The sequence below is a fragment of the Piliocolobus tephrosceles genome, chromosome 14 (genome assembly GCF_002776525.5).
Source record: "Piliocolobus tephrosceles isolate RC106 chromosome 14, ASM277652v3, whole genome shotgun sequence".
Lineage (NCBI taxonomy): Eukaryota > Metazoa > Chordata > Mammalia > Primates > Cercopithecidae > Piliocolobus > Piliocolobus tephrosceles.
Window position 1 is genome coordinate 81,080,756 of NC_045447.1, and position 23,882 is coordinate 81,104,637.

Below are 23,882 nucleotides of genomic sequence, written 5' to 3' on the forward strand. Positions count from 1 at the left end.
GATCCATCCATCTTCCCAAAGAGCCTTGTGAACTGCGATTTAGAATCAGGTGCGCCATCTTGAGAAACCATCCCACATTCCGAGCAAAATTAGTTTAATGTTCCCACATAAAAAGGTCCCGAGCCAGGTGGAGGATCATTATATGAGCATATACCGTGGAACTAAAAAGGTTTGCATGCTGCTGGAAGGAATTCATGGGGGAATTTATTACAGATCCATTTCTTATGTAAATTGTGTCCTCCTATGATGAGCTCAGTGGAGGTAGCAAGGCCAAGAAAGGTTATTTGGGCCAAATATCATTACCGTTTCCCCTTTGAGAAATAAGATATTCTTCATCTAGATATTCTTCTAGTCCCAGGAAGAGGAAGGAGGGCAGGAAAAAAAAAAAAAAACAAAACGTCTAACTTTCTACAAGAACAATTCTTTGCCTTTGGGAGAAGTCTATCTATTTCTCAATTCTTCCTGCAAACTGGGCGAAAGTGAAGAACAGTAGGAATAAACAGAGCCTGAGAAAACTCACAGGTTGGCAAATACCACAGTCCTGAGGGGTAAAGGGGTCTTTAGAATCTCAGGTTCTTTCTTTATCTTACGTGGTAAACTCCTGTAGAGTGGAAATCCTTTTATACTACAAAGACTCTGAGACCACAGACATCACAAGTAACAAGACAGCACTGTTGAATGTCAAAGCATGCACTGGGAAGCTAAATGGACTCGTGGCCTAATTCTAGACCTATCCTCTGCTAACAGGTAATTCTAATAATGAAAAATAACAACCACCACATGTATGACTCATGTACTCCATGCCTCCATTGGTACCAATTTCACCCAGAGTGAGAGCCACTGCAGTGACCACAAGACCCTGGATGACTTAGTCCCTGGTCTCTCTCCAAACAAACTACTGTGACTCTCCCCTCTAACCATGACAGTCTCCATATTGTCCTGGCACATGCAAAGCCCACTCCTGCCCCAGGGCCTTTGCACTAGCTGTCCCCTCAGTCAGGAATGCTTTTCTCCAGACCCTCATAATTTCTTCAGATCCTTGCTCACATGTCATCTTATCAGAGAAAAATTTGCTTGTTCTAAAATGACAAGGGCCCTCCACCTGCCCCTTTCACACCTTCCCCAAGATTCTAGTTCCCCTTGTCCAGCTTCAGTATTCTCCATTTATTTCCAACTGAAATAACATATAGTCCTTTGTTCATATCTTGTCTGCATCCCATGGAAAGATGTAGGGTACTAGATACTAGGGATATGGCAGTGAACTGCATGCCAGATACTACTATATCTGGCATGAGGCAGTGCCTATGTGGATGGACACAATTGACCACCTATGTGTCAGGCACTCTACAGAGACAAGTGTCTCTGAGTCTCACAATAATCTTGCCAGTAGATATGAAAAATGAACCAATGACACATAGGTCTTGACTGAGGGATAAACCATTTTAAGTCAGATAACCCAGAAAATGAACATCTAGCAATTGTTTGTTTTCAGGAGTCTTTTCCAGTTACTCACTCCTGCATAATAAATTTCCCTAAAGCTTACTGGCTTATACCAACAACCATTTTATTGCAATTCGCACTTTTGTGGGTCAAGAATTCTGGCAAGTTTCCGCTTGGTGATTCTTCTGTTCCACATGGTGTCAATTGAAGTTGCTTAGTCATATTCACAATTAAAATGGGCTGGTCTGGAAGTCAATCTGCTTCACTCACACATATGACACTCTAGTAGGGAAAGCTACAAGGGGCTATCAAGCAAGTGTCTACAAAAATTTATCCCTTGTTTTTAAAGTCAGTAAGTCAGACCAGAAGGCAACGTAAGAAAGGAATCTGAAAGTCTTTTGAACAATTATGGTATTACTGAAATGGCACCTGACTTCCAGAGAATATGACATTCTCATGTTCAAATTCAGTTTACCTCTTGAAACAGTAATCTCATAATTTGATGTCACACTTCACATACTTAGTATTCAGTCCTTAAAAATAACTGACAGGTGGAGAATAAAATCAGTGTCTAGGCATAAATATAATGAAAAGTTAATTTTGTGAACTTGGAATCAAATCCAGCAGAAGGTACTTTTAAATTTAGCCGCCATTTAAACCCAAGCATTAAGGCTTTATGACCCCAAAACAACAACATAATGAAAGATAAAAGCGGAAAACAGTAAATGAACATCTAGGCCATTTTGTACATTTTAAAGATGGGCATACTTTTGGTATAATCTCAGGTTGAAGTGAAAAAGGAATGTGATGGTTCTTAAGAAACAGACAGATATTTTTCAAGAGAACATCTACAACCTAATTTCCCACACCTTATTTTGCAACAGTGGTGGTGAGGAGGGGACATAATTCAAGAAAGGATGGAGAAATGGAACTCCCTCAGTTAGTGTTATTTGAAAAACAAAATCCTGACCCGTGGTTTTACTTAAAAGTGTCCTCAAAAAATGCCTTTTAGAACCTTCCCCCAACAAAAACTCTTCTGTTTTTCAAGGAACATAGAGACATGCTCTTTCCCTACCAGATGAAATAAGGCAAGATAATTCCATGCATGACAATACAATATATGGAATCCAACATTGTGTCTTTGGTTACCATTTGGGCAGGTTGGCAGGTAAACATGAGCCTTGGGGGAGCCTGTGGTCTACCTGCCCGGTCTACTCCCCTTTCCTTTGTCTTCATGAGCAGCACTTTTCAACTTTCTTTTCTTCCTCCAGTTACTCTTACATGGGCTTAGGTTTTTGGTAGAATCTGCATCCTTTTTAAAAGTTTATATACTCTCAAAATTTAGAGCAGGAATTCTTCCCTTTCCCATTTGATTTAAAAGTACATCATTCAAGGATTTTTCTTATCTAGTGATTCTGAATATTAGCAACAACATTTATAACAATGGAAACTACAGAGCTGGTGTGCCACTGGCCCACAGCAAACCACATGGCTGAGGTCAGAGTGAAGGAGGAATCAAGAACAACGCACCAAGGGGAAGGGCTCCATAAAGGGAGAGGATCTGGGGAGTGGTGAAGAATTGGAGCCCATTTTTGGAATTTACAACAGGTACTCAACAATAAGAACGGACTTCTTTGCCAGGCTCCACAAAGTGTGGGACCAGTCAAGTCCCTTTTTCACTTATTTAATTTTTTATTAGTCAGGTCACTTGAACTTTTATGCTGATTCTTCATTTTGGCAAACATTCTTTTTTCTCATAAAGATTCACGTGGTCTTGAATGTTAAAAGAACACTTGAAGTCTTTCCAAGGACTATGGGTAATAAAAAGCAGGGACCTGTTTCTTAGTGCCTGTGAGCTCCAAGAACTCTAGGGTTGGGATCTCAACCATTGCAGAGATGGAAAAATATCTGAGACAATTGAGAGGTGGAATCCATCCAAAATCAAAATAACAGCTGAAAGGAGGTCTTACAAGTTCAATCCTTTGGATGCATCCTTCGAACAATCAGGCTTTGGGGCAGGCTTAAAGGGGAAAATGCAGGGAATAAGGAAAACTTAGGCAAATCACTCCACCATTGCACCCAAAGCCTGCCCTCCTCATCTGTCAGGTAATAGTCTACAAGTTAGGTATTAACCTGCTATCCTAACAATCTAATACAGTCCATCTCATACTGAACAGGAAGACATGTTAAAGCTATCCTACACCTATGCTGCCCCTGGGTCAGTTGCGTGAGGGAACATGGTATGTTAATGATACACACAGGAAGTGTCATGGCCCAATTCAATAAGGAACTAGTTTCACCTGGGATCTGCTTCACTCTGACAACAAGAGATTTGAAACATCACACACTATATCCTCATCCTATAGAGCCGCACTGTATGCGGAAGCCTCTGAGAAGTCTTATAAGAAGATTAAACCATTTCACCTTGAATAGCCCATTCAAGGTGAAATGGTTTAACCTTCTTATAAGAAATAGCATTTCTCCACGTATTTGACTACAGAACCTTGAATTACGCATTATCATCACATGGGATGCTAGATATGGAGGTAATGGTTTGTGACTGTCCCAGCTTCACTGGGATGCCAGAGGAGAGGTTCCAGGGACCACAGGACCACCAAAGAGCAAGAGGTACAACAAAGTGTTACTGGGAATGTTTCAATAGTAGCCAATCTGCCTCCCTGCCTCCAGCTAGGAGAGGCTTGCAAAACAATTCCCAAGTCTCAGGAGCTTGAAACCACAAAGATTAATTTTGCAGTCACACTTATGTTCTTTATAAATCAACAAGGGAGTTCTTTTCAACATGGTCACTCAGAGACCCAAGCATGATGGTTAATTTTGTAAGTCCACTTGGCAGAACTAAGGGATGCCCAGATAGCTGGTAAAGCGTTATTTCTGGGTGTCTCTGTGTGGGTGTTTTGGGAAGAGATTTGCATTTGAATTGGTAGACTGAGTAAAGGAGATCACCCTCACTAATGTGGGCAGATATCATCCAATTTGTTGAGAGCAAAAATAAAATGAAAATGTGGAGAAAGGATGAATTCACTCTCCTCTCTTTGAACTGGGACATTCTTCTTCTCCTGCCCTCAGAATTCATACGCCTCATCCTCAGGTCTTCTGATTTGGACCAGGAAATTAAACCATCCGCCTCCCCACACTGCACCCCACAGTTCTCAGGCCTCAGATTCAGACTGAATTACTCTATTCGGTTTCTGGCCCTCCAGCTTGCAGATGGCAGAGCATAGGACTTCTGAGCCTCCACAAACACAAAGGCCAATTCCTATAAATTAATACATATAATACATAAAATATGTATTATTTATAATTTTATATAAAAGATCCTTTTCTCCAAATTATACATATATACATATATCTCCTATTGGTTCTCTCTGGAGAACTTTAATCTACCAGGACAACAAGGCAGCCATCATCTCCAAACTTTCCATCACTCAATGGAAAAGAGAGCATGGAAAAGCAGGCATTTGTCCTAAAGACACACATCACTTCCACTCACATGGCATCAGTCAAAGCAACCACATGGCTACATCTAACTTGCACAGGGAAGCACTAGGCCTACTGTGTTAGTTTCTCGAACCTGCTATAACAAATTACCACAAATGTGATGGCTTGAAACAACACAGACCTATTTACTTATAGCTCTGGAGGCCAAAAACCCCAAATCAGTATCACTAGGCTGAAACCAAGGTGTTAGCAGTACCATGCTCTCTTTGAAGGCTTTAGGGGAGAATTAATTCTTTGCCTCTTCCAGTTCCTGGTCACTGTGGGCATTTCTTGGACTGTTCCCTCTGCACTCGAATCAAGACCAGCATCTTCAGACCTTTCTTCACATGGTCTTCTCATCTGTGTGCGTCCAGTCTCTCTCCACATTAAGGCCCTTGTGGATAATCCAGGATAATCCCCCTAACTCAATATCCTTAATGTAATTACATCTGCAAAGACACTTTTCTCCAAATAAAGCAGCATTTGCAGGTTCTAGGGATTAGGACTTGATATCATTGGGGACCATTATTCAGCCTAAGGAAGGAGAACTGGGATCCTGTGTTTAACTACAAGCATAACAACTACTGTATTCTATTTTAGTCTCCCCTCTCACCTGATTTCTTAACTAAGTGCACAGGGTTCTGAATACTTTGTCTGTCTACAGCTAAGCATTCATTCAATTTCAGACAGAGCTGAAAATGCACAGCCAGAGAAGGCCTCAAGGACCGACTTACACAACCCTCTCCTTGACAATTGAATAATTCGGGTCTCAGAAAATATTATGTACCCAGAGTCAGACATTGAGTATGAGATGAAAATAGAACAGAGGTCACCAGACTTGTAATAGAGCCACAAATACTACATTATGTTCTTTGTTAGCTGCCTGGTTAGCCATTTGGTTGGTAATCTGATTTTTGTCCTCTGATAAATAACTTCTGCAGCAACTCCCCTAATCTTTAGAAATTATCATCTGATATTTGATATATATTTATTGGTTTGTTTATTGTCTGTTTTTCTCTACCAGAATTTAGAGTCAATGACCACTAAATTTTACTTTACTCACTACAGTGGCTATACTAGTGCCTGGCATATAACTGGCATTCAATACTTGTTAAATGAATGAATAAATGAATCTTGAGAACTGACCCTCTTCTCTGACTCCTTACCAACGCTTACTATCTTTCATCTCTTTTTCAAAATAGCCATTCTAACAGATATGAGGTGTTATCTCCTTCGGATTTTTGTTTGTTTAAGGTTAAAAGGTACAAGTGCAGTTTTGTTACGTGGATATATTGCATAGTGGTGAAGTCTGGGCTTTCAGTGTAACCATCACACAAATAATGTACATTGCATCCATTAAGTATTTATCTTCCCTCATCCACCTCCCCACATCCCACCCTCTCAGCTTCTGTGTCTCCAATGTCTATTATTCCACACTCTATGTTCATATGTACTCATTATTTAGCTTCCATTTACAAATGAGAACATGTAGTATTTGACCTTCTGTTTCTGAGTTATTTCACTTAAGGTAATGGCCTCCAGGTTCATCCATGTTGCTGCAAAAATATGATTTTATTCTTTTTAAGGTATCTCATTCTTTTAATTTGCATTCTCTTTTTTACTTTTTTTTTTCCTTCAGTTTGCCTCTTTGTTTGTTCATTTGTTTGTTTTTGAGATGAGGTCTTGCTCTATCACCTAGGCTGGAGTGCAGTGGTGTAATCTCAACTTACTGCAAACTCCACCTCCCAGGTTCAAGTGATTCTCCTGCCTCAGGTCCCCAAGTAGCTGGGATTATTCAGGCGCATGCCACTAGGCCCAGCTAACTTTTGTATTTTTAGTAGAGACGGGGTTTCACCATGTTGGCCAGGCTGGTCCCGAACTCCTGACCTCAAGTGATCTGCCCACCTTGGCCTCACAAACTGCTGGGATTACAGGCATGAGGCACCACACCCAGCCTTGCATTTTCTTCATGATATAACTTATCATCAGGGAAATGATATATCTCTATCTACCTGCTGTCTATTTTTTAATAGTTTACATTAAAACTTCACATTATGTTAATTTGGTAAATGTCTGATAACGTCTTCTGGAGTATTAAAAAGAATTATATTTTCAGCTTATAAAAAATATGGTTGCAATTTTGTAGACCTTTTGTATTTATTTTGTCACACTTTATATTTTGTCATATTTTTCTAAAGAAACTGTCAACAAAAATATATGTAGATTAATTATCAACTAATCTCATATGGCAAAAAAATAAAACCTTTGCTATAAATAGGCAATACTCTAGAATGATTTTATTTATATAAATAGTATAGTTTTTTTATGACTTAAGTTGTGGTTTTCTCCAATCCTTCCCTGAACCACTGCTTCAGATATCTGCAATCTGATAAAAATTACTGCCTTTAGTTTTCCTGTTTAATCTTAGAGTGAAGGAATATTCCTAGTAAATACATTGTCATGTAAACTTTTCTGACACCAAGCTCCATTTAATTACTTTGGAGCAGAACCAAGCAGAATAATAACTATGAATTCAGTAGCTTTTGTTTATAAAGCAAAAGTATCTGACAATCAACAAAAACAAAAATATGAGCATACTGGGTGGGAAAACACATTGTTTTTTAAAAAGAGAACCTGCTTTTCCTTAGTTTTAGAGATGCCAGGAAGAAAATGAATTCTTTACGTGAAGACAATTGACAAACTCCCAGTAAAGTGGAGGAAGGACTAAAATGATAGATTAGAATTTATTGGACCAAGAGTCTAAAAATTGGTGAAATATTAACCAAGATACTTACATAGAAACTTCTAAGCTGATGAACCACAAGCCTTTATAACTATGATTCTTCCATCCTCAACCTGACTCATTTCTCACGCAGTCTCCACTTCCACCTTTCTAGATGTCTTTCAGTACTCTCACTTTCCTCTCAACTTTCAAATTTGCTGTACCTTGCCCTGGGACATTCTTTTCCCAAACAAATCCCCTTCCCTTCCAATTCTAACTCTCAGTCTCTCAACTGTAAAATGAGTATTATCGGAAATGAGCTAATAATGCACATTAGTGCTTACTCCAGTGTTTGGCACGTGGTGAACACTGAACAAATGTTCCTCATTATTTTTACCACTGGTGTTCTCAACAAGGCAGTTTCAGTCGGATAAATATGCTGGAACGACTATTTGGGGCATTTGGCAGGCTCACAGGGAGATGTTTGGGAGTATGTAATTCATTTGGGGGATAGAAATTTCTAAAACACTATGTGTAAGGTTGGTCTTCTACCTAATGGTTATTTAGTTGAGTTATTCCAAAGTGGAGCATAACGCAGAACAGAAAAGCATGAAATGAGAAGGATTTAACGGGGCAATTCCAGCTCTAACATATCCCCAGGGACTCCCCTCTTTGCCACAGAAAGAAAATTCATTTATTCAACAGATGTTTATTGAATACCTGTGCCAGGCCCTACCTAGAGTCTAGACATGGAAACCACATAGAGCCAAACAGACTAAAATTTCTTCCCTGATAGAGCTTTTGTTCTAAAGGGGCTAGGCAGACGATAAAGAAAATAAATAAAGATTTGTTTGTAAGACTCTGGTAAGTCATACGGAGAAAAACAAAGCAGGGTGTCTAGTTTGAGCAGACCAGTAAGCAGGCAGGCAACAATTTTATTTTAAGTAGGGTATTTCACACCTAGCCTAGGTGTGAAAGTGATATTTGATCAAATACTTGAAGGAGAGAGAGAGCAAGACTTATGTACATCTAAGTGCTCCAGGCAGAACAAGCAACCAGTGCAAAGGCCCTGAGGTGCTAGGGAGGTGCCTGATGTGCCTGATTGTTTAAAGGACAGGAGAGAGGACAGGATGGCTGCAGAAGAATGAACCACAGGGAGCATTTCAGGAGCCAGATCACCAAAGGCCTTGAAAGGCATGTAAGAAGCTTTTACCCTCAGCGAGATGGGAAGACACTTCAGGGGTCTGAGTAGAGATGAAAGGAGATCTGACTTAGGTTTTTAAAAGAGAAGAGAATTGTCTTGCCTTTTCAGACAACATTTGTTATCTTTCATGTTTATTTCTAAATATAAGGTCATGTTACGATGACATGACCTTATATTTAGAAAACCCTAAGGAATCTACCAAAAAAACTTCTAGAACTGAAAAATTCAGTAAAGTTGCAGGATACAAAATCATTATATAAGAATCAGTAGTGTTTCTATGCACTAACAACTATTCAAAAAAGAAACCAATACAAAATTTAATTTATGATAGCTACCAGAAAAAACAAAATACTTAAGAATATATTTAACCAAGGAGGTGAAAGATCTGTACATTGAAAATTATAAAACATTGATTGAAGAAACTGAAGAAGACACAAATAAATGGAATGATATCCCATGTTCATGGATTGGTAGAATAAATATTGCTAAAATGTCCATACTACCAAAAGTGAGCTACAGATTCAATGCAACCCTACCAAAATTCCAATGACATTTTTAGCAGAAAGAGAAAAAAAATCCTAAAATTTTCATGGGACCACAAAAGACCCTAGATAGTCAAACAATCTTGAGCAAAAACAAGAAAAGTGGAAGCATCACACTACTTGACTTCAAAATATACTACAAAGGTATAATAATCAAAACAGCAAGGCACTGGCATAAAATCAGATACACAGACCAGTGGAACAAGATAGAGAGCCCAGAAACAAGCCCACACAATTACAGTCAATTGATTTTTGACAAAGGTGTGTCAAGAACACACAATAGGAAAATGACAGTCTTTTCAATAAATGGTGTTGAGGAAACTGGATATCCACATGAAGAACAATACAATTATACCTTTAATTAATACCAGATAAAAAAGTCAATTCAAAATGAACTAATGACTTAAAACCTGAAACTGTAAAGGAACTAGAGAAAAGCATACAGGAAAGCTCCATGATGTTGGTCTAGGCAATGATTATTTAGATATGATTCCAAAAGCGCATGCAGTAAAAGCAAGAATAAACAAAACAGATTATAGCAAACTAAAAAGCTTCAGCACAGCAAAGGAAACAATCAATGAACAGAGAAAGAGATAAACTTAGAAGTGGGAGAACACATTTGCAAACCACATATCTGATAAAGCGTTAATGTCCAAAATATATAAGGAACTCAAACATCTCAATAGCAAAAAAGTAAATAAGTCAATTATAAAATTGGAAAAAGAACTGAATTGACATTTCTCAAAAGAAGACATAAAAAATTGCCACCAGCTATATGAAAAAACATATTTAAGATCACTAATCATCAAGAAAATGCAAATTAAAACCACAATAAGATGTCATCTAATCCCAGTTAGAATGTCTGTTTTCAAAAATATGAAAGTTAACAACTGCTGGCAAGGATGTAGAGAAAAGAAAATCCTTGCACACTGTTGGTAGAAATGTGAATTAGCATAGCCACTATTAAAAACAGTAGGGATTTTCATTAAAAAATTAAAAACAGAACCACCATATGATCCAGCAATCCCACTGCTGAGTATAAACCCAAAGGAAATGAATGAGTATGTCAAAGAGTTATCTGGACTCCCATGTTTATTTCAGCACTATTCACAATAGCCAAGATATGGAATTAACTTAAGTGTCCATTAAAGGATGAATAAAGAAAATGTGGCATATATACACAATGGAGTACTATTCAGCCATAAAAAAGAAGGAAATACTATCATTTGCAACAACATGGATGAAACTGGAGGACATTATGTTAATTAAAATAAGCCAGGCACAAAAAGATAAATATTGCATGATCTCACTTACATGTGGAATCTAAAAATTGAACTCATAGATGCAGAGAGTAGAACAGAGGGCACCAGAGGCTGGGGTGGGAAAGGGACAAAGATGTTGGTCAAAGGATACAAAATTTCAGTTAGACAGGAGGAATAGTTCAAGAGACCTATTGCACAACATGGTGACTATAGTTAATAACATTGTATTATATTATTGAAAATTGCTAAGAAAGTAGATTTTAAGTGCTCTCATCACAAAAGATAAGTATGTGAGATAATATGTATGTTAATTAGCTTGATTTAGGCACTCCACAGTGTACACATACTTCAAAACATGTTATACAAGATAAATATAAACAATTTTGGCAATAAAAAAATAAAGAAGTAAATACATTGGAAAGAACATGGCATGAAATGAGACTAGTAAATCCAGCTATCCAGGAAACCCAGAAGTTTATGAATGTACAGCCAACCTGCTATGGACTGAATTGTGTCCCCCCAAATTAATATGTTGAAGCTCTAACCCGAAAGTGAAGGTGTTTGGAGATGGGGCTTTTGGGAGGTGATTAGAGGGAGATGAGGCCATGAGGCTGGGGCATTCATAATAGGATTAGGGTCCTTAGAGGAACAGGAAGGGAGACAGTTCTCTCTTCATTATGTAAGGACACAGCTAGAAGATGACTGTCTGAAAATCAGAAAGAGGAACCTTACCAAAACTCAGACATGGTAGCACCCTTATCTCAGATTTTCAACCTCCAGAACGGTGAGAAAAAAATACCTGCATTTAACCTGCCCAGTCTACTATATTTTGTTATAGCAGCCAAAAATGACTAAGATACAACCCTTCCAGTTGCATGCCCTTCCCGGCCCAAGAGTGAAAAGACCAGCGGACAGAGACAGAATACTCCAAGCCCAGGAAAGCCCAGAGCTGCAGCTTTTCTGAGCACAGATGGAAAGAGTGAGCTTGGCCTGTGCTGCCAGAACAAGTGGCTCACCCTGCCATGTCTGTATCTCAACTCCTTTCAACCAGAGATTTAAAATAAGCTGAAACATTCCTTGAATGCCTGCCACATGCTTCCAAGACACTATAGGCCACTGAGAGGGGAACAAGTAGCCAAAACATTTCCTCGCAGCTCTCAAGACTTCACTACCAGTCATGGTCAGGGAGAAGGTAAATCTCAGTTTTGAAGGTTGATGGTTTGTTTTCCTATAGTCAGCCCTAGGTAAACAAACAACTACCAAGAAGTACTATAGTTTTCATATGAAATGATAGAATATAGACATTTCTATTTCTCCTCTGGGCAACATAACCACTTGGTTTATTTCAGATACCAAGTTAATTGATTTAACAAGAACAAAGAGGAGAAACTTCTGGTGTATCTTAACCAGAAGGAAAACAAATCAGTTTAACATATTATTATGTAGTCTTCTCTCCAAGTTGCTTCCATATAATTATTCATTGAGGAAGAAAATATTAAGATGAAGCTAGGATGCACATAACTCTATGGATAAAACCAAGTAAAAGTACTTCATTCAACAGTGCCACAAATCAAAACTATTCCTAAGCCTTGCCTCCCTTAAGAATTGACTCGACCCCAGATAAAATTGCCAAGTGAGTGAAATCTGTCTTGCACTTACTCATCTACATTCTGTGTCCCTTTATAACCCTCTACCACTTTTCACTTTCCATATCCCATTGATTTTAGGATACTGCCTAAGGTCATAATCCTTGAAAAAGATATCTGAAATCATGCTAACACTTTTCTGTGGGTTAATTTAATATTATTCTCATGTGTATTGACACTTAAAAAAAAAAAAAGGACATCTGAGTTAATAGCCCTCTCCTTGAATGATGTCCATGGCTTAAATGGCAAAATCTATATTCTAGAGTAAAATATACCAAACCTATATTTCCAGCTCTAAAATATCTTGCAAGCTCCAGACATACATTCCTGGTCTGGGGTAAGGTGGTGAATAACACTGGTTGAAAGTCTTATATTCACCTTGTAGTTATTAACTTCTCGTGTACTTCCACTTGAATATTGTACCTACATCTCAAAACACAACCCAAAATGAAATTATCATCTTCCACCCCAAGGATGTTCTGTGTCCTTTGAGCTCAGTTTCATTTAATTGTATCACCATGCCCCTAAGCCTTCCAATAGAGAAAGAGTTATCCCTAACTTTCTCTTTAAGCCTCAACGTTTAAGCTGCCAGTCATCATGTTCATTCTATTTCTTTTCCTCTTCTCTGACAAAGATGATAAACAAGTTTCATCATTATAAACATTATTATTATGTTTATATGTTATACATTTATATGTTGTATGTTAATAAACAGTGGCTTCTTGATGTGCTGTATGGAGAAAAATTTGAGGATAACCATGGGAACAGAACAGATTAACTAGTAATGTCTGTTATGGTGCAGAAAGGAGTAGTAGGACACATGGCAGATATATGAAATCCTTAGCCTATGGCCTCATCATCTCTTATCTGAAATATTGTAAAAAGCTTCACTTCTCATAACCAGCCTCTTTCTAGTTTAAACTATCTCTTATACTGTGAGTTATATTCTTTCACAAAATTGGTAAACATGTAGCTCCATCCCCAGCTTAAACATTTCAATTTGTTTTCTGTTACCTTCAGGATAGAGTCCCACCCTCCCTGTGTAGTATATAAGATGCTCCTGAATTTGATCAGCCTCATTCTCCACACTCATTTCCATCCATATATGGTCCAGGCACACACATATTTTTACTTTCTCTAATCAACATTTGGGACCCTAGGTTTTCATGCACATCCTTCGCTCAGTGAAGTTTCATTCAAGAATAAACATCCTAGGCCTTCTTCACTTACAAAATAATTTCTCATCTCTTAAAACCCAATTCAAAATGCCCTTTCCCACAAAAAAGCTCTTTCTAACCTGACTCTTACAGCACTCTATACATGCATACTTGAAAGTGCTCACCCCATTTTGCTCCAAAACGTACTTGTTTATCTCTCTCCATCACTATACTGTGAATCTCCCAGCAGGAGTGATCAGGTCTTATTCATCTTTATGTCCCAAGTGCCTGGCACAAAATCTGGTACATGGTAGGGGTATTTGGTAAATGTTTGTTGGATAAATGAACTCAAAGGAAAGCTCTCTGATTGTGTCCATTGAAACACTGTAACATCTACCACCAAAGAGATATTTTTGGTTGGAGAGGCTATTGTCAATCCTTCAATTCACATCATCATATATAGTGGTCTAAGATGTGGCTCTTCTAGCAAGAAACATAGCCCTAAATATTGTACCCACCAATTGCTATAACATGAATATTGTTTTCTGATACAATTAGGCCAATGAAATTGCTTTCCTGGAAGCTTTCAGCCCTGCCCAACAAGAAAGACTAGCTGGAAATGCACACTCAGGACTCCTATGGACTCTTGGCTATGTCCAAAGACAAGCAGTAGTATGAATTGCAGTGTTCTCCAAATCCTGTATCTCCCTCATGAATTTCTAATCGCTCAACTTCTCATCACAGGTAACAAAGACCTCTTTTCTCAAAAGAATTAAATTAAAAGTACACATAAATTTGAACTACCTCATTCCCTAGTTTCTGCCTCCCCCAACTCCCTAAAACTGAATATAACAAGAGGAACATAAAGCCAACTACAGAATAATGTAAATAATTTGAGCTTCAAAGATTCAGATGTTTAAACTCAGAGTACTCACTGAAGTGCCTGACAATATAAGGCCTGGCAGGCTTGGGACTGTATTTTTGGAGCATGGGAATTGTTCCATGAAACAACCAAGAAAACGGTTTCAAAAAATCAGCAATTCAGAAAGCATGAAAATCTGTGAAAAGCAACCAGAGGTAAAATAAGGCATAAGATGTGTACAGGAAGTGGCCTTACCTTGAGTTCCTGACTGAGCAACCACCATATCTCTTACGGACCAAGTCTCAAAATGTGTCATATGAACCAAATAGGACTGAGAGATACTTCAAAATTGGACTAGGGGCCATTGTCAGAAAGGAGTTAGAAGGGCTGCAGAGGACAAGGTTGGCATCTACAGGACATGGGAGCTTGCCAGTGCCTGGTACAAGGCCCAGAAATGAGTTGTGAGGATCCAAATGTGCCCACCTGCATGCAGTGTTTATTCGAGGCAATTCCTTAGCTAGGAAGAGTGTTATTCTTTTTCTATTTAAAAATAGAATAGAACCTAAAGAGTGAAATAAAGTAGCAGTTCTCAACTATGATGTTTACCAGAATCACCTGGAGAGTTAATAAAGCTCCTAGAACCCCTCACTGAAGAAAGGCTGGCTCACTGAAGAAGGGCTGGGCCTGAACCTCTGTGTTTTTACCACGTTCTCCAGGTGATTTTTATATACACAGATGTCTAAGGACCGCTGATATAGCACTCTGGTTCTCAAATTTGTCTACCCATTGAAATCATTTGGAGAGCTTTGAGAATTACTGATGCTGGGATCCCACCCAGAGCTTCTGATTTAATTGACCTAGATGTAGCTTGGGCGTTAGGATTTGTTAAAGATCCCAAAGGAAGCCAATATTGAAACCACAGATTGAGAAGAATTCATCAAAGGAGAATAACTGATTCCTATATAGTCAAAACTCCACTCAATTATAATCTGAAATCTTTATTCAGATTATATGTTATTCTCTATTGACACTTGATATTACCATAGTTTTCTTGATTATCAGCAATAATATTTTCACTAGTACCTGGAGCTCTGCCCTGACCCTATTCATAGGAGCTATTTTATGAATTACTTGAAAAGGATAGAAAAAGGCCACTTGTTTGAACTGTCCTTTATTGCTCTCTGACAACTCAGGCTGATGGCAAGATTTACCCCCAGTCTTTTCTCCAATTTACCAGATACCAAACAAGTACCCACAGAGCACAAAGCTTTTTACAAAATAGCAGGGCTATCTCCTGCCTTCTTGGCATTCATTTCACTCTCGCTTAACTCTCCATTGTAAATTTCTAGTAATGACCGTATTGAGTAAGAATCTAGAGAAGTAGAAAGCGCTCATGGTTTGTATTTTAAAGCAACTGGATGCCTCAACAACTGTGCAACTTCAGGCAAGGTCCCCATCCTCTCTGAACTTCATTTTCCTCATTTTTGTAAAATCGAAGCAATCATACTAACCAGCCATGCTGTGATGATAAAATGAGATCTTGCAGTTATAGCACTACGGTAGGGGCTGGCACACAGTAGGTGTTCAAAAGTCTGGCACCTACTAGGCACTCTCCATTGTTTATTTATTGCTATTAACATTGTTATTATTCTACGTCGTACAAAACAAAACACTGCCACAGATAAATCTTATCTGCTCATTAAAGGAACAAGGTTAAAATTTCTTTACCTCCTCCGTTTTAGGAAATCTCAGATTATCTGGAGAGCAAAGATTCAGATCAGTGATCTACATGAGGACCAAAAACAAAACACTGAAATTAGCAACTATTGGTTTTGTCAACTTTGGGCGAAAGTACCACATAATGCTTTTCCCATGTACATTATCAGAGCCAGAAATGTTCCTGGAGATCAATGAAGCCTAATAAGTTTTCACAATAAAGAAATGTAGCCCCAGAGTTCAAACAGTGCTTTGGGTGGTTGAGTACTAAGGAGTTACAGTCATAATTAGCACCCATGCCTGAGAGATACTATAGTAACACTTGATATTTATACATCTCTGAACAATTCACAAAGCACCTGATGCTAACATTTCTCCATAACCACGACCTGTAAAGCAGGATTTGTCAACCTTGGCACTATTGACATGCGGTGTTAGATATTTCTTTGTTGTGGGAGAGTCTTTGTCCATTCACGGGATGTTTAGCAGCATCTGGGACCTCCACCCACTAGATGCCAGTAGCACACCTCTACACAGTTGTGATAGCCAAAAATATCTCCAGACATTGTCAAACATCCCCTGAGGGGCAAAATTGATTCCTACTTAAGAGCCATGGTCTCAATGTTAGCACGACTGGCACAAAACCAAGTTCAGAGAGGTGAACTTGCCCAAGGACACACAAGCTAGCAATTAGCAGAATTGGGGAGGTGATAAGTAGGACAAAAACAAACCAGCAACCCCAAACATATACATGGCCTAACCATTAGTTGTGATTTTTCCATATTCCCATCTGCTGAGTGAAGTTGTTTCATGTCATTCTTATCCCTTACTAGGAAGAAAAAAATAAATATAAACAATAACTTGAAAAGCCTGTTGAGGCCAACTGTTTCAAACATGCTGTATGTGAAATATCAATACTTTTCATCACAAGATACAGAAAGTGTGAGTTTACTGTAATTATTTTTAGATGAGGCTATTTGAAGGTAAATAACCCACAAGATATTTTGTACACATACTTGAGTTATTTTTGCCACAATGTCAGTGAGAAATAATTCAATTTTAGCACTGGAGTTATGAAAGTTCTTTCTAATATAAATGGCCCATAATTTCCCTGAGAAGTGATTACAAATATTTAGCTCCACTATTCAAATTAAAGTAGTTGGAAACTAACATCCAGTAGATTAAGGAACTAGTAATAATGTGGATAAGAATGTTAAGGCTGAGGGAAAGTAGAAATAAGAGACCTGACTTTGTCAAGGTGAATGATGTTATCTCAAGTAAAAGCTAATACAGTCTGCCCACTAGAGATGGAAGAGGGTTCGGGTCACTTGCAGAGTGGCTTTGGATGTGACCCTTGGAATAGGGAGATATTTTTCCTCTGGGTTCCCTCCAGAAGGAGACATTTCCATACGGGTCACAGCCTTGTATTGTTAAGAAACATTTCCTATCTTGTTTCTCACATTTCTCATCTACGCCTTAGTATAGCAATTTCTGAAAAAGCAAAAAAAGACACTCAATAAGCAAGGCAGTGACTCTGCAGGCTCTGAGTGCACTTCCAGCAGGCAAAAGACAAAAATAAAAAATTAAAATTAAAATAGAAAAAAGTAACCAACCTTTGACATAAGCAGGCCCAAAGAGAAGGGCAAATGAAATATCTCACCTCTCAAGCTTTGTGGAAAAGTAAAGACAAATTTGCATGCAAAGCCTGGGAAGGTCAGAAATTATTTCTGTGTTTCAACCAAACTGAAAAAATTACACCTAATCCCTTGGTACAGCCATGACTGAGCCAAAACTTACACCTAATCCCTTGGTACAGTAATCCTGCCATGTGCTGCATTTCTCTGAGCATCAGTTTTTCCATCTGTACATTGGGGATAATACAGCTCCTTATAAAGATTAAATAAGATCATGGATGTAAATTGCCTAGCACACTGCCTCACAGGTAGAAATCATTCTGTAATCATTCTTCCTTCCTTCTCCAGATCCATACTGAACACCAAGAGAGATGCAGATGTTGGTTTGGTTTGTTTGTTTTTAAATCTATAGACTTTTTCTTTATTCTATTCTAAGGACACAAAGGATGTAGGCCTGAAATTAGACCCTAGTGAGGTCAGTGGAAGCCCTCAACTGCTGCTACATTTGTGTCTTCTTAAAGGGTATGGGTCCTTCCTGTTTCAATACCGGCAGCCAGCACACAGCCCAGTGTCCAAAGGGGATTCGTCAGCTTGGGAGAAACAAGTGCAGAAATGAAATCATGTCAGGCAGAGGGTGGCCAAGAGTGCACCAGAAACCTCAGACGTCCAAATCAGGGGCAACTTGGTCCCCTAGGAAAAGCTTGGGGCAGCCTTAACCTTTGGCCCAAAGCAAGATCCTCAGCCAACTCTAAATGTTCCAGGTCGTGGCACCTTTGCTGATATTTACCTTTTTAGAACAAGGTTAGACTTCATAATCTCAGTGGCTTCATCATTTTCAGTAAGAAAACTGACATCCAGAAATTTATGATTTGCCCAAAGTCACACGGTTAGAAATCTATCTTAAAAACTTGGATTCCAAAACAGAGCTCTTCCACTAAACTACAACTTTCTCTACGAAGCCGTGCTCTTCATAGAGTCCTGATAAAAGAGCAATCGTCTCCCCTGCATTGAAGAGTAAGGAGATAGCCAAGTACTTGGAGACATTGTGTTTTTCTTTTGAATTTTGTGATTTCACTCATTAGAATAAGAATTGTACTTAGAAAGGTGAGAATTATACAAGATATTCCTCCCCAGTTACCTTTTGGTTCTAGCAAAGAACCTAAAATCTGTAAGGTCCAAAAAGGCACAGAATTCATCCCATGTCAAATCTGTAGGGACCCAAAATGCACAGAATTCATCCCATGTTATTCAATTGAAGAGGCGTTAATGAACGGCCCACACATAAAGGTGTGGGCAGGGTTATGGGAATATAAAAGGGATAGAAAAATACCTAGAGCCTAGCAGCCATGTGCACCCCCAGGGACTAAAGGGGCCAGGGGAGGAGGCAGAATGACTGGAGCCCGTTGAGAGGTGGGCCTGTAATGGAGGGCCATAGCTACTGCTTCCTCTCTATCTGCTGCTGGTGCCTCCCATTGGCCAAACCCACTCGGAAGCCAGAAGGCACAAGATCCCAGGTAATGCAGTCCACAGGGGGTCAGCCTCCCAAAACACACAGCCTGGAAGAGAATAGAGGAGAGAGGATCATGCAGGGTGCAGATTCAGTTGTCAGTGAAAATTAACCAGGACGGACCCTCCCCAAGGTAGTCAAACCCAGAGAGATCCCAGGCATGGGACTTCGGAAGGACCCTTCTCTAGTGGATTCTGAGATTCTGCAGGGGCTGCTGGGTGCAGAGCTAGAGCAGTGTTTTTGCTCTAGTTAGGCAGACCTCAGATTGAATATTAGAAGTGAAAAGGAGTCAACAGAGAAAGCTCAGGAAAGAGATTTTCACTGAAAGAGAAATTAGCAGAAAGCCACACACAGAGAGATGGTCCTTCCCAGAAGTAATCTACCCCTCTCAGTGGGATGTAGGGAATAACTGAAGAGATTAAAGTGCCTTATAGACATGGTCAGGAAGCAGCTCACCAGAAATGATTTTGTGTAAAATAAGCCTCACCCTCAGAAATCATAATGAGTTACGAACAACGGTAGAAATGAGGAAGGTAGAGATGCAGGTACGAGTATAAACAAAAGGGTGGCTGGCATCGGAGACAAAGGAAAGGAGAGCTGGATATACAAGAGGTATTCCAGCTTCATTCTAAAAAGGAGGTGTTCCTGTATATCATGAGGAAGGAAGGCAGGAATGCAGCTGCTAGTAGCTGGGTACCCGGTGTGTCCTAACTTCATGTATTGATATCCTATGTAGTTTCATCTTCACAATATTGAGGCAGCTACTTTTATTATTGTTTTGCAGATAAAGACACAGAAATGGGAGAGAGTGGTTAAGTGCATGGGCACTGAAGGCACATTTCCTGGGTTCTAATCTTGGCTGTCTGACCTCAGGCAAGTTACTTAACCCTCTATGCCTAAGTTTCCTCATCTGTGAAATGACGTTAATAATAGCATGTACCCTACAGCCTACTTGTGCATACTGAAAAATACGTGTAAGTTAATACTTTGCAAGGTGTCTAAACCTGATCAGTGTCTGATATATGGTAGAAATTCAATAAATGCTAGTTGTGGGTGTTATCTACCGCCTAAATGTATGCTGCTGATAAATGGAGGAGCTGGGATTTGATTCAGGATTGTTCTAATGCCAAAACTCACATGCGTTCTTACCACTCTACCATACTGGCACCCTGTTCCAAGTGGCACAGACATCCCAAGAAAGAGGGGACTCTAGGAACTACACCTCATGGAATCTGCCTCAGATCTTCCAGCTCTCCCAGTTCTAATTTCATATTCCCCAAAGGAACCCGGAGATTATTTATTCTGGTTCCTAGGACCCTCATTTATGGATAAGAGTTGATTGTCTGGTACCACCCAGGAAAGCTTAAGGTCATAGAAAAAAAAAAGTGGCAGGTTTAGTATCTGGCTTGGAGCTGGTGCTTACCCAGTTTCTCCCATCTAAGTACTAAACAGGCCCAACCCTGCTTAGCTTCTGAGATCAGATAAGATTGGTCACGTTCAGGGTGGTAAGGCCATAGACTCAACCAGTTTCTAATGGGTCAGAATCTGCCCAGTCTGCCTATGTACACATTCTCACCCTCTGCACATAGCTGCCCATGTGAGATGGAGTTGCAGCAAAAATTATAAAATCCAGGCATTATCCCCTGCTCTTTCAGAGCCTGTTCCATCTCCTGGCTTCTCTGACCAAGGACATGTGTGGTCTTCATGCTGCTCTCTGTGACATCATAAGAAATTGGATTCTTCAGCCCAGTGAGTCCCAGTCTTCAGGAGGACTCTATCTTTTACTCCAGTCAAGACCAGAAATTTCAAGTCTACCTTTTTATCCTAAACCAAACTGCAAGACTTGAAGTGCCCTGGATTTGCAAGTTGTACAATGAGAGTCTCTGATAAATTCTCATTGTAGCTATAGCATGTCCTCTGGACTGAATATCTGCATCTCCCCAAAACTCATGTGTTGAAGCCTAAATCTCCCGTGTGATTGTATTGGAGGTGGAGCTTTTGGGAGGTAATTAGGTTATGAGGTTGGAGGCCTCATGAATGGAACTAGTGCCCATTTATGAAGAGACAAAAAAAGAGATTATCTATTTATCTGTCGACCACATAAAGATACAACAAGAAAACAGTGGTCTGAAAACCTGGAAAAGAGCACTCACCAGTTACTGATCTGCTAGCATTTTGATCTTGGACTTCCCAACCTCCAGAACTGTGATTAAAAAAAAATTTGTATTGTTTAAGCCACCCATGGTATTCTGTTATAACAGCTAGAACTGATTAAAACAGCATTCAATTTCAGAAAGAAGGAAAGAGAGAAGGTGGAAAGAGAGAAACCATTAGCCCTAAGGGATCCATAATGAATGGTTTAGTCTATAGCTGATTTTTCTGGGCCTTCTCACAGCTCACCTCCTACGTAGCTCCCTGGCATATAAGCCCACTGCTAAACTTGAGTCAATTTTCTTAGAGAGTAATTCATGGCCATTAAAATTCTGGGCTTTCAATATTAATAGTCCATGGGATGGTTTGTCATGGCATCAAAAATATGTGAATTTTAACCCACTTACTAATTGCATGACAGCTTAGGGAAGTTACTAACACTCCCAGCCTTCATTTTATTGCATGTTAAACAGAAATGGTACCTCTTTTCCTTCAAGGTTGCTGGAGGTTTGGATAAGGTATTGCAGGCAAAGCACCTGCACACAGAGTCAGCTGCATGGTCACTCTGTGCCCACCTCTTTCCCCTTTCCTCTGCCAACAAGATGCAGCAGCCAATGAGAGCCAACTTTCTGAGACTGCCAGATTCCTACTGTGGGTATGTTACCCACAGATACCTTAACAAGGTCAATGCAGTGTCAGTGGTGGATCACCTGGAGGTAAGAGCAAGAAATGCAAGTAGGAAATGACCAAGAAATCATTTTGTCTCACACATGCCTCTTTCTTCCCCAAGTCCTCTATTCTTCAGCACTTATCCAGCCTTGAGGTAAAGCTATTTCCACCCACGAGTCTTATCTCCCCAACTAGGATGCACTCTTGTAGAAGGCAGGGTGTCTTTCTTAATGCCTTGGCTTAGTGCTGTGGTCATGAAAAAGGAATGTTGAATATAGGACATTCCGACTAACCTTGACAGTTTCAAGTTTACATCACATGTATAGTGTTGGCCAATGTTACTTAAAAGAAAAAGAATTATTATTTATTATGCTTCTTGTACTTAGAAGAGTTGGATTTGTCCTAGAACATTTTCTAGAAGAGTCAAATAAATTATAGCTCAAGAGCTTTTCCGCCCTCAGAATTAATGATAATTAATGATTCTTTGTCATTAATATGGCCCCTAAGCTCCAAGAAATTTAAAGTGACTAAAGTTACAAACAAAATTTGCAAAAATAATTAAGTATATTTAATATTTAGTAGTGTTATCCAGGAAATGCTATCCTGTTTGCATGAGGAATCCCTCTGCTGCTCAGATGGCCACAAGGAAGTGACCTGTCCTGCCAAGTCTCAGAAAATGGGATTCTACAATTATAGAGGAGAGGCTGGGGTCAACAGAAAAGACAGCCCAGCAGAAAAAGGATGCAGCCTGGGACAGGAGACTGGTTGGAGGGAGACAGCTGCAGGCCCTTGTTCTCAAAGGCCACCAAGGTTAACAAGTAAGGCAAACTGACAGCATTTTGCAGGACACACTGGAGAACATCAAAGACTTCTTTGTAAATCATCTGCTAAAGACTCCCCTTGGAGCTGCTTCAAAAGCAGAAACTCAGGAATAATGGCTTTAAAACCAATAACAGAGGGCTATATCTTTTACTCTTTGGGACAAGAACTACACAGAGCATCTAAAAGAGCATCAGCAGAATCTGGGACAAGAAAAATGCTGGCAAGCCTAGGTGACTTCATCCATTTTGTGATGCTATAACCAAATACCTGAGACTGGGTAATTTATAAAGAACAGAAGCTTATTTTCTCACAGTTCTGGAGGCTGGGAAGTCCAAGATTAAGGTGTCAATAGGTTTGGTGTCTGCTGAGGACTGCTCTCTGCTTTCATAATAGTGCCTCATTGATGAATCCTATAGAGGGGAAGAATGCTGTATCCTCACAGGGCAGATGATGGAAAGGCAAGCTAGCCAAACTTCCCCCTTTTAATAGGGCACCTAATCCCATTCATGAGGGAGGAGCCCTCATGGGCTAATCACCTCTTAAAACCTCGCCTCTTAATATTATCACATTGGCAACACCTGAATTTGGGAGGGGACACATTCAAGCCATAGCACTTGGGAGGTAACCATGGATTTTAGCATGTTACTAGCTCCCCTTAGTGAAGAAGTGTATAGTTAATATTCCTTCCTTTAACCATACATTATTTATTGCTCTCAAACCAGAGTGGAGGTTTGGATATTCTTCATACAACTTTTTATAATAATGGTAATAACAGTAGCCTCTCTAATTTATAAGTGGTTCATATGAACCAGCTACAGTGATAAGTGTACCACATTATCTCAATTCTCAGCAAGACCCTAGGAGGTAGGCACTATCATGATTCCTGTTTTTACAGATGAAGAAAGTGGAACCCAGACAGCTTCAAGAGCTTTTCTAGCCCTCACAGTTAAAAGGGTGCAGAACGAGGATTTGAACCCAGATGTACTCAATCTAGGGACAGTGAAACTGACTAAGAGCAGAGGCTTCCAAACTTCAGTGAGGGTTATCTGA